The sequence below is a fragment of the Tupaia chinensis genome, unplaced genomic scaffold (genome assembly GCF_000334495.1).
Source record: "Tupaia chinensis unplaced genomic scaffold, TupChi_1.0 Scaffold000095_1, whole genome shotgun sequence".
In the NCBI taxonomy this organism is placed as follows: domain Eukaryota; kingdom Metazoa; phylum Chordata; class Mammalia; order Scandentia; family Tupaiidae; genus Tupaia; species Tupaia belangeri.
The window spans coordinates 468,620-486,564 of NW_006159557.1; positions in this window are offsets into that span (position 1 = coordinate 468,620).

A 17,945-nucleotide genomic window follows, 5' to 3' on the forward strand; every position below is an offset into this window, starting at 1 on the left:
ATCCTGTTCACTTGGACCTATCTAGACATTTAGTGCATAGAGGCTTACTCAATAATATTTGGCCGGCTGCAAGGAGTGTCCACTCACCTGACTTTTTCCCTATACACAGGCCACATGTTCAGGCACCACTTTGCTGGGACCTGCTCGGTAGAACAAGTTTTTCTGATTGGGGAAGCCTGTAGATTAGAAATATACGCAATAACAAACACAAAGACACACAAGTATAGAAAAGCGAGGATTGAGTGGGCCCAACTTCTCTGATGGAGAATTTGAGAACTTTACAAATCTTTATTCTATTGTTGTTTTAAATTTTACCTCTATGCAATTTTATTTATATTATTTTTTAAAATTTTTTATTTCATGTTATACATTCAATCATGTTGTTTAGCTTACCAAGTGAATCTTCCAGTATGTGTACATTTCTCCCTAGTCCAGTTGATAATACTATAAATCAGATACCACATTTCTTTGTCCCACTAATGCTTTGCCTCTCTATTTTTCTCCTAAACATCCTTCCTTAGACTCTACTCTTTCACGCACACTATATAAGGTATTCACAACCATTTACTGTGTTTCTAATATCCTTTAGTCAATCAGTTTCAGTCACAGAGTGTGGACACCTGGAATATATTAAGTGGGGACATACAGTGTCTCTCCTTCATAACCTGGCTTACTTCACTCAACAGTAAATCTTTCATATTCATTCACTTTCTGTCAAAAGTCAGGGTCTTGTTGTTTTTTAAGGTTGAATAGTATTCCACAGAGTACATGTGCCAGAGTTTTTCAATCCATTCATCTGTTTGTGGGCATTTGGATTGGTTCCATGTCTTAGCAATTGTGAATAGTGCCACAATAAATATCAATGTGCAAGCACTTTTCCGATTAAGTATTCTTCTGTCCATTGGGTAGATACCCAGAAGTGGGACTGCTAGATCATATGGTAGTTCTATTTGTAGATTTTTGAGGAACCTCCAAATTGTTCTCCACAGTGGCTGGACCAATTTACATTCCTACCAGCAGTGTAAAAGAGTTCCCCTGGGAACCAGCAATTAGCGTAATGGCTATGTCACTGGACTCCCACGTAGTCGACCGCGGTTCGTGTCCCGGACCCGGTGGCTTAAAACTCACGCTGGGCACGTGTGCATGCGTGCCCAAGATCCCGAGAGGAGAATGGAGGAGAAGGGATTGCGGCGTGACCATCCCCCATGGGGGGTGATTTCTCGCTTTCTGTCTCTATGTCTCTCTCTGTCTGTCTGGCGAGCACACACGCCCTACAGTGAAAATCTCTCCACAAAAAAAAAAAAAAAAGAGTTCCCCTTTCACCACATCCCTGCCAGCACTTATCATTTTTTGTTTTTTTAATCTTAGTCATTCTGACTGGGGTTAGGTGATATCTCATTGTTGTTTTGACATGTATTTCCTTACAATGAGGGATGTTGGGCATTTTTTCATATGCCTTTTGGCTATTCAAATAACCTCTATGTAATTTTAAACACCATACTACATTTGAATAATTAAAGTCTTTAATTCTTACCCACACATTAACCATTTCCAGTGAGCTTTGTTTCCTATGTAGAACTTCAATGCATACCTAGACTATACAAAACTAAACTCAAAACGGAAACTAATTATAGATTTAAATGCAAAATACAGTAAAACTTCTAGAAGGAACATAGAAAAATTCTATAACCTTGCTTTTGGCAAAGATATTTTATATATGGCTTATATCACAATCCATAAAAGAAAAAGCTGGACTTCATCAAAATTAGCTTCTGTTCTTTGAAAGACACAGTTAATGAAATGAAAAGCAAGCTACAGTCCAGAAGGAAATATTTGCAAATCTCCTTCCTGATAAAGGATTTGAATGTCGAATATATTAAAATTCTAATAAACTCTAACAAGAAGTCAAACCTAGCAAAACAAACTGTAAGTTTTGAACTGACACTAAGAAAATATATAGATGACAAATGAGCATATGAAAAGATACTCAACATGACTAGTCACTAAGGATATGCAAGTTAAGCTATGGTGAGATGCTATTAATAGTGCATACAACCTGGAAATACCAACACTGACGAAATTGACTGGCCATATTGGCAAAGGAGCAACTGGAACCCCCACTGGCTGCTAGTTAGAATGTAAAATAGTGTAATGATGTTGGAAAACAGTTTGTAAATTTCTTTTTGAAGTTAAGCAAAAATTTACCATATGACTCAGTTATTCCACTTGTAGGTATATTCTCAAGACAAAAACATTTATCTATGTAAAGATTTTTATATTACATGTATATAGCAAGATTTATTACAAAATGCAAAAACTGGAAGTAACCCAAACATCCTTCAATGAATGAATGAATGAACAAATTGTGGTATATCCACTACTCTCCAGTTGAAAGTGTGAACTATTTGGGGTCAGCAAGTGGTGTAGTGGTTAGAGTGCTGGATTCCCACATGGTTGACCACAGTTCGAGTCCTGGATCCCACAGCTTGAAACGAATCCTGGGCATGTGTGTGTGTGTGTCCAAAATCCTGAAAGGAGAATGGAAGAGAAAAAATCGTGATATGGCCATTCCCCAGGAGGTGATTTCATTTTATTTCTTTTTTTTTTATTTTTTTTGAGAGGTTTTTGCTATAGGGTGTGCATGCTCACTAGACAGCCAGAGAGAGACAGAGAGACAGAAAGCCAGAAATCACCCCCCAGAGGGGATGGCCATGCTGCAATCCCTTCTCCTCCATTCTCCTCTCGGGATCTCGGGCACACATGCACAAGTGCCTGGCATGAGTTTAAGCCTCCAGGTCCAGGACTTGAACCATGGTAGGCTACATGGGAGTCCGGCAACATAGCCATTATGTCAACTGCTGGTCCCAATTTCTCACTTTCTTTCTCTCTGTTTCTCTCTGTGCCTCTGGTGAGCACACATGCCGTATAGCCCTCTGTGTCTCGTGTGAGCACACATGCCGTATAACAAAAATCTTAAAAAAAAAAAAAAAAAAAGAGAAAAAAGAAAGGCAGCGAATTGCTGACACATGCAAAAAATGAATCTCTAAATGAAGCCAGAAAAGAAAGTACATGGGGGCCAGCAGGTAGCGTGGTAGTTAAGGTGCTGGACTCCCACGTGGCCAACTGCAGTTCAAGCTCCACACCTGGAGATGTACTTTCTCTCTGTCTCTCTCTCTCTCTGTCTCTCTCTGGTGAGCACACATACTCTATAGGAAATCAAATAATAATAATAGCATGGGGACTCAGGTAGTGTAGTGGTTGGGACACTGACTCTCACATGGCCAACTGCGGTTTGAGTCCCGGATCCAAAGGCCTGAAATGAACACTGAGCACATGTATGTGTGTGTGTGCCCAAAATCCTGAGAGAAAAAGGGATTGTGGCATGGCCATCCCCCTTGGGGGGTGATTACTTGCTTTCTGTCTCTCTGTCTCTCCAGTGAGTGCACACACCATATAGCAAAAATCTCTCATAATAATAATAAATAAATAAACTTTTTTAAAAAAGAATATATATATATATATATATATATATGTATACATATGCTGAAAGATCTAATTTATATAAAATTCCAGAAAACGCAAACTTGTCTGTGGTGAAAATAGATCACTGATTGCCTGAGATACCAGAGGATAGTGCTATGGTGAAAGAGAGAAGAGCAGGAGCACAAGAAACCCTTCAGCACTAAGGCATGTTCATCATCTTGATTGCAATGCTTTTTAATTTTTTTTTTTAATTTTATTTCTTCTAGGAGCAAGAGACACAAGAGAGAGAAAGAAAGAAACAGCACCAACAGGGCCTTGATGCCACGATTCACCCCCAGTCTCAGCCAGCCCCAGGTGATGGGCATGTGCATGCCAACATGTTCAGGGAGGTCTGCAGACATGAACCGGGAACCTTCTCACGTGGGTGGCCTTGCACTGAGTCACATTCTGCCTCTGTAACACAGTCCATATAGTGGCTTACTAGCCACTGTGGTTTATCAGTGAGATGATGGTTGGTTTATATGTCAAAACTTGTCAAAGTACACCTTTTAAATATACACAGTTAAGGTATGACAATTGCACCTCAATAAAGAGCTTTGCTCTTTCTGTAGCTTAAGGTTAAGTGGGAACAGTAAAAACTAAGTCTATTTTATTAAGTTGAACCACATAAAGTCACCATTTTTTGCAGGCAAGGTGGACAAAATACCATTTTCATATGGTTTTGCACAAATATTCTGGTATGGAGAACTTACCAGCTTATGTTGATAAGTGCCGTAAGAAGTCAAGCAGGGGCGTCAGCTCCATAGTCTAGTGGTTAAGGGGACTGGATCCCGCATAGCTGACTGTATAGTTCAAATTCCAGATCCAGCAGCCTGAGGCTCACATTGGGTGCATGTGCATGCACGCTCAGATCCTGTAAGGAGGGAGAGATGGAGGAGAAGGGATTGCAAGGTGACCATTACCCACAGAGGTGCGTTCTCCTCTCTCTCTTTCTCTCTCACTCCCTGGTAAGCACGCACACCCTCTAGGGGGGGAAAAAAGCCAAGCCAGCTAAGATAATCATGATTTCAGATGGAGGCCCAGTTTGCACATCTTAAGCAGGTACCGTGTGGTCAAGGAAGATCTCCTTGAGACTGTGACATGGACAAAGAGTCTATGGAATGAAGGAGTCGGCCCTAAGGATATGTGAGTGGAGAGAAAGCTGTCAGGAAGAAGGAAGAGCCTGGCAAAGGCCCTAGGTGGGAGGGGTTTCACATGTTTAAGAGTAGTAAGAAGACCAGGGTGGGTAGAAGATGAAAAGGATTTTTTTTTTAAAGATGGTGGCCTTGAGGTAAAATGTGAAGCCTGAGGGGCAAACCCATGTGCCGGGGTCCAGCCTCGGCGTGGGTGGGTTATCTCGACGAAGGCGGCGAAGGTGAACAGAAGACAGAGGCCTAGATGCCTTTTCATGCACATCCTATGCCAGACACCCCTCAAAGATTGCTCTCTGAGGGGTGACAACTGCTAGGAATTATCGTGCCTTTTTATTGAAAATGTGTTACAAGTAAATGGGAGAGGGGCTAGTGTTTCAATTAACAGCTCATAAAGTTTTTAACAATAAAGAACATAGATTCTATTCAGGGTTAGATTAAGGGTGGGTCTAGTGCAATTCAGGGTTTGATTAAGGGTGGGTCTAGTGCAGTTCCTATTCAGGGGTGGATTAAGGGTGGGTCTAGTGCAGTCCCTCAATTGTAGGTGGGTCTCCATGGAATGCAGTTTCGGGAAAGTAGAGATTTCGGAAAGCAGAGATGATTATCAACTGATGCGGCGTAGCAGCCATCTTGTGATTACTGGGAATGGTGCTGAGAAAAGAAAATCTCAAGAATAGATATTTGTTTTTATGGATCTTAATAAAGAATGATACTTATACAGTTTTGTAGGGATCTATAACTTAATTTGATGAATCCTAATATATTTATCTATTTCACTTAGAGAGAGCTGAGGTGTCCTGAGTTGGCCTAATCCTATTTTACATAAAGAAAGGATTAAGTTTACCTTAAATGTATTTTGAAGGGCCTTCCAAAGGTCAAGATTACTTCTGCCTAGAAAGAACTTCAGCCCACCCTCTATTGTGACCATGGAGATAAAGCATTGTAATTAATAGTAAGTGATCAGAGCAAAGGGGAGCGGTCGGGGGACTTCCTGGAAGATTTTATTTTATCGTATACTCAGGATGTATAGGAGAGCTATGCAATTCTTTTATAGTAGTAAATTGGGGAGTCAGAGGGGGGTCCGCTTCCCAGTAAGGCTGCCAGTTTCTGGAGCAAATAGCAAACAGCCTTGCTGACATGCTAAGTGACCCAAGCTTTGTTCCAAGGTCGGGGTGGGGTGGGGGGGTGGTGCACAACAGTGGTCTTGCCATCATGTTGATCCGACCGGAAGCGGAGCTCAAAGGTCGGGGAGCTCAGACAGATCCTGGTGCCTCGCCGGGTCGGACTCCTCCACCCATGTGAGAAGGTTCCAGGTTCATGACTAGACACCTCCATGAGAACCCTGAGCTCATGCTTACCCTTATCCTGGGCTGGCTGAGACTGAGGAAGGATCATAGCATCCAGACCCATGGAAAATGCTTGGAAAATGCTGTCTCTCTGTCTGTCTCCTTTGCTCATAGAAAAGGTGAATAATAAATGCTTTTAAACAGTGAAAGTAGGGATCAGTAGTTGGTGTAAGGGCTATGTCACTGGACTCCCATGCAGTTCAAGTCCCAGACCTGGTAGCTTAAACACACCGGGTGCCTATGTGTGCGTGCCAAGATTCCTAGAAGAGAATGGAGGAGAAGGGATTGTGGCGTGGTCATCCCCCCTGGGACCAGCAGATGGTGTAAAGATTATGCTGCTGGACTCCCACATAGTTGACTGAGGTTCAAGTCCTGGACCCGGCAGCTCAAAACTCACACTGGGTGCATTTGCATGTGGAAGAGAAGAGATTGCAGTATGGTCACTCCCCTGGGGGGGTGATTTCTGTCTGTCTGTCTCTTTCTGTCTCTCTGACAACTGCACACATCCTATAGCAAAAATATCTCTTAAAAAAAAAAAAAAAAAAAAAAAAAAAAAACACCTGACCCAGAAAAACACAAAGAACGTAAGAACTGAAGATGGTGTGACAGGAAGGAGAAACCAAGGGGAACTGGCATGAAAGGTAGGTGAGAAGGCTGGGAGTGAGATGCCTACAGAGATTCCTGTAAACCAGGAGCAAAGTCTGCCTGCCTCCCAGAACCAATAACAAGCCACTGAATGAAGGTTCAAATGAAGGTTAAAAAAAAATCATATTCAGGACAAACACTTACCCGGACACAACATACCTTTTAAAAACACACTGCAATAATCCAATGCAGTATTTAAGCACATGGTTTGAGAAGGTTTTCTCTTAAACCTTAAATTCTGAGTAAATAAGATTTAACAACGTTTCTCTCTGTAGAAGAATATGTGCTATAAAAATCCAACTTAAAAACATTTAAAGTCATAGAATTTTGTTTACTGAGTGTACTTTCAAAACTTAAACTGGTCTGGACAAAGGGTAATAAAATGTTCCCATTGGTATTATTGTGAGTAAATGACAGCCATGTCATACTGTCCTCCAAACTCCAAGAGGATTGGTGTCTAATGCTTTCCAGGGGTTGTAATATGCCTTATAAATTATTTTCTTGCTAACTAATGAGGTCATAAGAGAGCTATAGCCAAATTCCTTGGGATAAGAAATACATTAAAGGGCATTTAGGTCCAAATTGTTTTCCAACACACACACACACACACACACACACGTAAATGGCGAGGAAATGAATAATCAAACCCCATATGCACATTTCATGAATGGGTTTTATTGAAAACAATACAATTACATGAAATTGACATTGTCCTAGAAAATCCAGTCTATATACCAGCTGTTTTAAAGGAACCATCATGCACATAATTCTCCAGTAGAATTAACTTGCTTGTGTTGGGATGACTCAACGCTTCTAAACTTCGCAAAGAAAGAACTTGATGAAATCTCTTTAAAATATCAAACGCACACACCACACAATTTAAATCTAAAACTATTGTCCTTCCATTTGCTCTAACTGCATCTCTGCAGCGGTTTTGGGTTTTAATGAGAAAATGGAGGGCGGATTTTGCATTCATTGAGCCTTTCTTTCTCAACAATCTCTTGTGTTAATTAACCACTTTTGCAGAAACTCAATGATTGTGTGTGTGTGTGCTGGTTAGTTTAGCTGAATCATTATTTTGTTCTGGCTACATATTTGAACAGTGGCCTTCTGTTAAGATGGGAAAAAGAAACATCAGGATGTTTTTGCTGAGTATTTTTAATCCTGACTCCATGGTAACATATCTGGCGAGCTTTAAAATATATCTGTGTTCAGAATGACTACTAGAAACGTTCATTTAAGTGATCTAATATTTATTAAAAACACTCATTGTTTGTTATTAATCACCATGTGATAGAAATAAATGAAAGTTATGGGGGAAATACATAATTATGTCAGTGTAGAAATTAATGTTTTCCATTAATCTCATTCTTCAGTTTGGGAGTATGATACAACTTAAGTTACCAGGCTGAAAGTTTATTCCTTGGAAGAGACAAACAGAAAGTCATTAGCAGTTGGACATAAAAGCAAAAGCCTGATTTGTAGTGTTGTAGAATTCTAAGATATGTTTAATTAAATATATTTACTTAATTTTTCATATTAAACAAAACAAAACTGAGGCTCAGACAGCTTCAGTGACTTAGAAAGACAATTATTAACCACCTGCAGAAAGATGATACTGGATCCCTATTTTTCACCATTAACAAAAATCAAGTCAAAATGGATCAAAGCTCTGAACTGAAGTTCTCAAACTATAAAACTACTGATGGAAACCATTGGAGAAATTCTAGGAGACTTTAGGGTAGGCAAAGACTTCTTAAATAAGACTCCCAAAGCACAAGCAATAATCCCCCAAATAGACAAGTGGGATTACATCAGATTAAGAAGTTTCTGTACAACAAAGGACATAGTAATTAGTGTGAATTGACAACCCTCAGAATGAGAGAATATCTTTGTAAAACATGCCTCAGTTAAGGGACTGATAACCAGAATACACAGGGAACTCAAGTGGCTTACCTGAAAAAAAATAATAACCCAATTAAAAGATGGGGAAATGGGGATCAGCAGTAGTTGACCATGGTTCAAGTCCCAGACCCAGTGGTTTAAACTCATGCTGTGTGATTGTGCATGCATTCCCAAGATCTCAAGAGGAGAATGGAGGAGAAAGGATTGTGGAGTGGTCATCCCCCCTGGGAGTGATTTCTCACTTTCTGTCTATCTGTCTCTCTCTGTCTTTCTGGCAAGGTCACAAGCCCTATAGCAAAAACCTCTCAAAAAACAAAGAAACAAAAAACAAACAAACAAATGCAAGAGATGGGAAAATGAGCTGAACAAAAATCTCTCTAAAGAAGACATATGAACAGACAAAAAGCACATGAGCGAATGTTCAACATCCCTCATCATAAGAGAGATGCAGATTAAAACCACAATGAGATATCACCTAATCCCTGTCAGAACAGTGAAGATTAAAAATACAAAAAATAATAAGTGTTTGCAGGGTTGTGGTGAAAGGGGAACTCTTCTATACTGTTGGTAGGAATGTAAATGTAAAATGTATTGTTTTCCAGCCACTGTGGAAAACAATATGGAGGTTCCTCAAAGACCTACAAATAGAACTACCATATGATCCAGCAATCCCACTCTTGGATATTACCCAAATAACAGGAGAATGTTCAGTCAGAAAAGTGCTTGCACATCAATGTTTATTGTGACATTATTCACGATCGCTAAAACATGGAACCAACCCAAATGTCCATGAACAGATGACTAGTTTGAAAAAGTGTGGCACATATACTCTATGGAATGCTATTCAGCCATAAAAAAAAAAAAGTGGCATTTGATAAAAAGTGGTCAAATATGGAAGATTTATTGCTGAGTGAAGCAAGCCAGACTATGAAAGAAAGATATTGTGTGTCTCCACTTAATATATACTGATTATCCACACTTTATGATAGAGATTGAAAGGTTGGAGGACATAAAAGCAGTGAAAATAGTTATGGATGCTGGGGACCATAGAAGGAGAGTGGGAGAAGGAAAGAACACAGCAAAGGAAATCAGGGAGAACAAACAGAGAGGCAAGACATTAGTGGGACACAGAAATGGTTTATTACTTGTTGATGATAACATGTATAGTATTCTCAACTGGACTGGATAGAGATTGAAAGGTTGGAGGACATAAAAGCAGTGAAAATAGTTATGGATGCTGGGGACCATAGAAGGAGAGTGGGAGAAGGAAAGAACACAGCAAAGGAAATCAGGGAGAACAAACAGAGAGGCAAGACATTAGTGGGACACAGAAATGGTTTATTACTTGTTGATGATAACATGTATAGTATTCTCAACTGGACTGGTCTGAGATGTATCTCATGTTAGCTAAATTCTCTTTATAAGCCAAACGATGTATAGCAATTGAATATGTAAAAAAAAAAAAAAAAGAATATTAATAAAAATTGAATTAAAAATAGACAGTCCTCTTTCCCAGCTGGAACCATGGAGCGTGTTCAAGAGAAGAAATGGAAGGTTCCTGCTGCAGCAGAAACCAAAAAAAAAGGTTCCTGCTGTGCCAGAAACCCTTAAGAAAAAGGGAAGGAATTTTGCGGAGCTGAAGATCAAGCCCCTGAGAAAAAGGTTTGTTCAAAAGATTCTTTGAAAGGCAAGGAGGAAGCTTATCTATGAAAAAGCTAAGCACTATCATGAGGAATATAGACAGATGTACAGAACTGAGATTCACAAGGCCAGGATGGCAAGAAAAGCTGGCAACTTCTATGCACCTGCAGAACCCAAATTGGCGTTTGTCATCAGGATCAGAGGAATTGAGAGAGTGAGCCCAAAGGTTTGAAAGGTGTTGTAGCTTCTTCATCTTCACCAAATCTTCAATGGCCAGCTCATTTTATTCAGTAACAAGATTCTTGCAAGAATGTTACCTCATGTCACATTATCTAATACAGCAGTGGGAAAAGCTTTAAGCCAAAGTGGCTCATTATCCTGTGAACATTGGCAACCTTTGTTAAGCTCAACAAGGCCTCAATTAACAAACTGAGAATTGTGGAACCATATATTTCATGGGGGTACCCAGAATGTGAAGTCAGTAAATTAACTAATTTACAAGCGTGATTATGGCAAAATCAATAAGAAGTGAATTGCTTTAACAGATAACTTTGATTGTTCGATCTCTTGATCAATTTGGCATCACCTGCATGGAGGATCTGATTCATGAAATCTATACTGTTGGAAAATGCTTCAAAGAAGCAAATAACTTCCTGTGGCCCTTCAAATTATCTTCTCCATGATGTAGAATGAAGAAAAAGACCACCCATTTTGTAGAAGGTGGAGATGCTGGCAACAGGGAAGACCAGATCAACAGACTTATCAGAAGGATGAACTAAGGCATCCACCATGATTATTTTTGTAATCTGCTCAGTAAATAAACAGTGCCTGTTTTCAGACTGAAAAAAAAAAAGAATCATTAACCATAAAGATGTACCGTGATTAAATGCAAATTTAAAAAAATACATTTCAAAAAGACTGAAAAAAAAATGAAACCAGTTCACCAGGACATGTTTTATCTGCCTTGACCTAGAAATATATGGGCGTCTCCTCAGGCACTGTACCTGACTTTAATTTGCAGGGATTTGGGGAGCTTTACACTTAAAAGTTAAGGTCATAGTTTTGCAAATACATTAACATCATGAAGGAAAATTTTTATTTTGCCAAGAAGATGACATTTGAACATTCATCAAGCACAAAAATAATGAATTATACAGATTATTTTAAAATTTACTTAAGTAATTTTCAACAAACAAAAGTTAATTTTTGGTAAGCAGATCCTTGCCTCTCCCATGAATTTATTGCACTGAGAGCATGTCAAATACATTACTGGTCCCTTTTTTGCCTATTCAGATTTATCCAGATAAAATAGCTCATTTTATTCAGTAAAGAAATTCTTGCAAGAATGTTACCTCATGTCACATTATCTGAAACAGCTGTGGAAAAAGCTTTAAGCCTATAGTTACAGAGTGGCTCGTTATCCTGTGAACACTGGCGGCGGTGCGGCCTTCAATGTAAACAGCAGGCAAATCTTACTGAAGTCATTTATGACTCTGAGCCTGCTCAGAGTCAATGACACTGTTGGGAAAGACGATTTTGCTTCCAGTCACATTCAGGTCACCATAGGATACGTTGGTGGCCTGAACACCTGAGCCACTGAAACACCATTGAATTTGGACCAGAGATTCTCATGAATAGAGGAAAAATCCTGCAAAACATACTGTGTTTTACAGCAAAAATGAAGAATTTAAGGTAGGATATGAAGTTGGCGGGGTAGATTTTTATTCTTTGCTTTCTCCTGATAACCTGTATTTACTAAAGTGGCTAAAAGAACATCTACAGTTTAAGAAAGGGATTGTTGGAAACCCAATACATAGATTGGCAATTTCTCACATAGACCTTTCTTCAACGTGCTAAATTACTATTAATAGTTCTTTCCTACAAACTTACACCACAATACAGAAACAGAGCTTTTCATTTGACCTGTGCATATAAGTCCATGAGAATGTTTATATACACAATTCCTTCTTACTCTTACAGAGACTCCATTCTCCAGACTTTAACTTTCGATATACATAGAAATATGGAGTTCAGACTAAGTAGGGAAACTATACATTTCTTACTCAAAGAAGTCATATTCAAGTTAAAATTAATACCAAACAAGTTAGCATCTGAGAATTGTAGTATTTTCCAAATTAAGTTGCATTCCCCAAAGGCTCCACCTCTTACTTTCCTCTTAATAGCATCATCGTAGGAACAGAATCTCAGCATGTGACTTTGAGGGCACACGTTCAAACCACAGCAGCCTATAAATCAGAAAGGCATTATTGGCCTACGTGATATTTCTTTTAAAAAAAAATACAACCAGCCAAGATTTGACATTTGGGCCACATTGAATTTCCAGAAGTTGTGAGAAATGAGAAAGAGCTAAAAGAATGTGCAGTATAAAAGCAAGATTACAATCTTTAGTTGTAGGAATGTGTCATCATAATGAGAAGTCTAAGAAGGAAAATAAGGAGCTTTCTCCTTATTTACCTGAATCCTGCAATGGGGCTGGGTAGGCAGCAAATCCACAGGAAACCAAAGGAAAAGAGACAGCTGTGCTTTCTCTCCATCCCAGCATGGAAGGAGGAGACTCATGACATGGCATTTGTCCTGTGTCCCCTTACAGGCTGTTCATGACTCAGTCAAAGCATGGCTCCAAAACACGTGGCCTCGTCTGTATCTTGGACCTCACTACCCATAGCTGTACTCCTCCTCCTGGAGGAGCTAATGGTCTTGGAAATGAAAGGAGAAACTATGACTTTTGCTTCCACCACATTTGGAAACTTTGTGTTGTTTTTACTCTCAAAGTAGACAGGATAGATGGATGGATGGATAGATAGGTATAGAAAGATAGATGTAGATAGATAGATAGATAGATAAAGATAGAAATAGAGACCAGCAGTTGCCATAATGGCTATGTTACTGGACTCCCATGTAGTTGACCATGGTTTGAGTCCCAGACCTGGTAGCTTATATTCACGCCCAGCACATAAGCATCCCCAAGATCCAGAGAGGAGAATGGAGGAGAAAGGATTGTGGCATGGCCTTCCCTCCTGGGGGGTGATTTCTCACTTTCTATCTCTCTGTCTCTCTGGCGAGGTCATGTGCCCTATAGTAAAACCCCTCAAAAAAAAAAAAGAAAAAGAAAAAATAATAAATCGAGATGGATAGAGATAGATAGATGATAGATATAGAAATCGATAGATTAGATAGATAGACTGATTGGTAGAGATAGATAAATATAAATGATAGACAGACGTAGATGGATGTAAATGCATCACACACACACACACACTCACACACTCACACTCACACTCACACTCACACTCACACACTCACACACACACACACTCACACACTCACACACACACACTCACACACTCACACTCACACTCACACACTCACACACACACACTCACACACACACACTCACACTCACACACTCACACACACACACACTCACACTCACACACACTCACACACACACTCACACACACACACTCACACACACACACACACACACACACACACACACACTCACACACACACACTCACACACACACACTCACACACTCACACTCACACACTCACACACACACTCACACACTCACACTCACACACACTCACACACTCACACTCACACTCACACACACACTCACACACACACTCACACACACACACTCACACACTCACACTCACACTCACACTCACACACTCACACTCACTCACACACACACACTCACACACACACTCACACACTCGCACTCACACTCACACACACACACTCACACACACACTCACACACACACACTCACACACACACACTCACACACACACACACACACTCACACACACACACTCACACACACACACACACACACACACTCACACACACACTCACACATATATCCTTTTGCTGCTCAAACTAACCAATCGATCAAACAATAAGTCAAAGTAGAGAAAAAAAAAATGTCTCTAAGCTGCTCCATATCTAACAACCTCAATTTATAATGAAACTGCTCGAGGGCAGAAATTATGCTTGGCTGAACCTAAACAATAAGTAAGAGCAAAAGAATAATACCAGATCAGGTTAAAGTCAGAGGCCTGGGCAAAGGGTGGTGCATCTGTAAAATGCGATGCTCTGTGATGCTGATCCACAGGAGAAATTTCCCAAGTCTTCTTTGGAGAGCTTACTGAGTCCATGTGTCCATGATCTGGGGCTGGCTGAGGGTGGGAACGAATTGCACTATTCCACATGGAGTATACTATCTCTCTGTGTGTCTCTTGCCCATGGAAGAAATAAATACATAACAGCTTTTTTAAAAGTTAGAGACCTGCTGTCATCTCCCCAGCAAATCTTGCCTAATCAAAGAAGTTAACTATATGGACACCTAGCATCGTATTTTATTTGCATCTTTGGTGTAGCTTACGTTCCTGAATCAGGCTTTCAACCCATGATCCTGGCTGGCTGCAGGGCAGGAGAAGAATTGCAGCATGAAGACCCTGTAGGTAGGGTCTTCATTTAATCTCCCTCTCCTCTTAGGAAGTAAAAAATCAATACACTTTTTAAAAATATTAAAGATCGGCTCTACTGCCTGTGCAGTAGCCCTTCTATCTTTGTTTCCAGGTTCTGTCCTTCTCTCATGAAAGGAATGGAACTGTCCATCCAACTCTTTACACATGGCCGCTCCACCTAGGAAGTAGTGCATTCTGTACGCTCTCTTTAATAAACCTGCTTTCACTCTCAAAAAAAGTTTACTAAGGATGTAGAAAAATCTAGTCCTTTCATGTATGTCTTTTAGTCACTTTCCATAAAACTCTTCCCCAAGTTATTAGATATGCTTTGTTAAGCTACCAAGCCAATACACAGTGACAGCAAAATTCTGATTGGTTGGCCAAGAGCAAAGGATAAGCATGAATCAGAGAACTGTCATCAAATCACAGCATTGGCTCCAAAGACCTTAGATAGCATGAACACAGTGGGCCTAATTAGTCAGCTGCCCCTGGTGCGCTGTAGAAGCAAGGATGGATCACCTCCTGCACATCGATGATCTTATCTAGAGTCAGGGAGGTAAAAATGCTCATTTCTTTAAAAGAGAGTTGATGCTATAAATAAACTAGATGAGGTTTGTGTAACTGTCCAGGAGAGCAGCTGGCATGTAACTGCTGCTCGGCAATGAACGCTGTCCCCACGGAAATGTCAACACGGCGTTTAGGAGAGAATGTGAGAATGAAATCATTGCACTCATACAGGCTTTGCTTTAATCAGGACATGTGGAACAGATCTGCAGGTACTCTGCCAGGTAAGAACATGCGTTCTAACAGCACGGCAGCAAACCAGGGCAAGTTCAAATCCTGACCTGGCGCGTTGTTTACATGGCTCCGTCAAGTCACAGAAACCACTTCCATCTGTAAAATGGACAAATGGAGATGTCATGAGGATAATAGGGGAGAAAGAACAGAGACTACTTAGCACAGGACGGAGGGGGTACGAACGCTTGGTTTAGGAAAGGTGTTAGCAGCACCTTTCATTAACTCTAGGGTTGCTGGAAAAGTCATGATGCATTTTTGCATAGAAAAAGATGTCGTGACTTTTCTGACAACCCAGTAAGTGGAAATATTCAGGGGACTTCAACATCTATTTTTGGGCAAATCTGCTATTTTTATAAATCCAATAGACTGACCAAAGCTCAAAATGCATGCTCTTGGACTTTTGGTACAACAATTCTGTTAACTTTGGAAAGTCACCTTTGAACTGTTTTTGCAGGTCATTAGAGACTGGTCTCTCAAGACCTGTGCTGACTGTCATCTTTGGAGGGAGTTCCTGTCCTCAGAAAGGGAGACCTAATGATTCAGTGATAAAGCAAGAAACCATCTTCCTTTAAATCAGAAAGCAAGCTCATTGGGCATAAAATTAATAATATATGGATAAAAGAAGCCAAGAATCCCTAACTGCATAAATTATAATGAAAGGCAATGCAGATAAAATGTGAACCATGCATATCCATAACAACACAAAAATACATATTCAATCGGCTCAATTATTTAAAGTGATCTAAGGGCCAATGCCAAACATGCAAACTAAGAGAAGAATATGCAAATTACAGAGCATACGCCAAATCTATACTTGAATTATCCTGGGGGGAAAATATCAGGGCTACTTCCAAGAAGAGGAAGAGGAGAATTATAACCTTCAACAGTTACACATAATTAACCAAATCTGTTTTGCTGGGAATGGATACAGAGGTAGGGCCAGCCTTTGGCCTGGTGGTTACTAGAACCAGAGGCCACGTGGCCAACAGTGCAGTTCTAGTCCTGAACCCAGTGGCTTGAGAAACATACTAGCATGTGTGCATGCCCAACATCTTGAAATGAGGGAGAGATGGAGAAGGGATTGGCCATGGCCTTTCCCACAGGGAGAATCTTTCTTTCTTTTTCTTTCTCTCCAGAGACTGCATACACCCTTTGGCAAAAAAAAAAAAAAAAGGAAAAGAAAGAAAGAAAGAAAGGGGCAGAAGAAATAGAAAAATAAAGAAGAAAAGAAAAGAAAGAGAAAGAAAGAAAGAACAAGAAAAAAGAAAAAGGAATAAAAGAAAGAAAGAGAAAAAGAAAGGAAAAGAAACCTCCAGCAGGTAGTCATTAAGGTGTTGGATCCCACATGGCTGACTGCATAGTTTGAGTCTCAGACTGCACAGTTTGAGTGGTTTTTCAAGACTGGAGATGTATATTTATCAGTTTAGTTTCTAAAGAGAAGCCTACAATCTATGTATCTGATGGCTTGAGAAATACGCAGGGCACATATGCATGCATGCCCAAAATCTTGAGAGGAGAATGGATTGCAGTGTGTCCATCCCCCACCCCCCACCAGGGGGTGATTTCTAATTTCCTTCCCTCTCCCATCTCTCTGTCTCTCTGTCTCTCTCTGGCAAGCACACACACTCTATAGCCAAAAAAAAGGAAAGAAAGTAAATTATTTCATACATTTCCAACTCTTAGAAAAGTGAAGTTGTCGAAAGGGTCTGCAACACAGCATTAGTCTCAATATGTCAGTCCTTATCCAATGACTATCTCCACTTATTCCTATTAAATTCTTTCTGAAAGGAACACAAACATGATAATTATTTAAAATACAGAATAAAAGAGAGGCTATGGAATTAAAAATTAGGCTTAGCACTTAGCAGTAACAGTCACCCTGCAAGGTTGGAGGCCATAGGGGGACCACAGTTTTGGATCCCTAGGTAGACCTGAGAATATGTCAGGTGTAGATGACGTGAACCCAGGATCCTGAGGAGCTGAAGGGCTGGAGAGGGAACTATGATGTGAGGAGACCCTGTTGAGGGTACTTCTCCCTCTCTCTCACTTGCATGTGCACACAGGTGCACACATGTGCTCTCTATCGTGAAGCTATGTAGTAAAGGATATATTTTTTGTAAACTTGTGCCAACTCTCTACTAGTGGTTTTCAAGACTGGAGATGTATATTTATCAGTCTAGTTTCTAAGGAGAAGCCTGCAATCTATGTATCTGGAAAAGAAGACTTTTCTGCAAAATTTCTCCTAATTTTCACAGATCTCAATAAGAGAACACGCACTTATTATTTTATATTCTTTCCCCCAGTCTTTCTCTTTCTTATTCATTTTTCTTACCTTAAAAACTCTGCTGTCTCAGGAACCAGCAGTTAGCGTAATGGCTATGTCGCTGGACTCCCACTTAGTCGACCGCGGTTCGTGTCCCAGACCCGATGGCTTAAA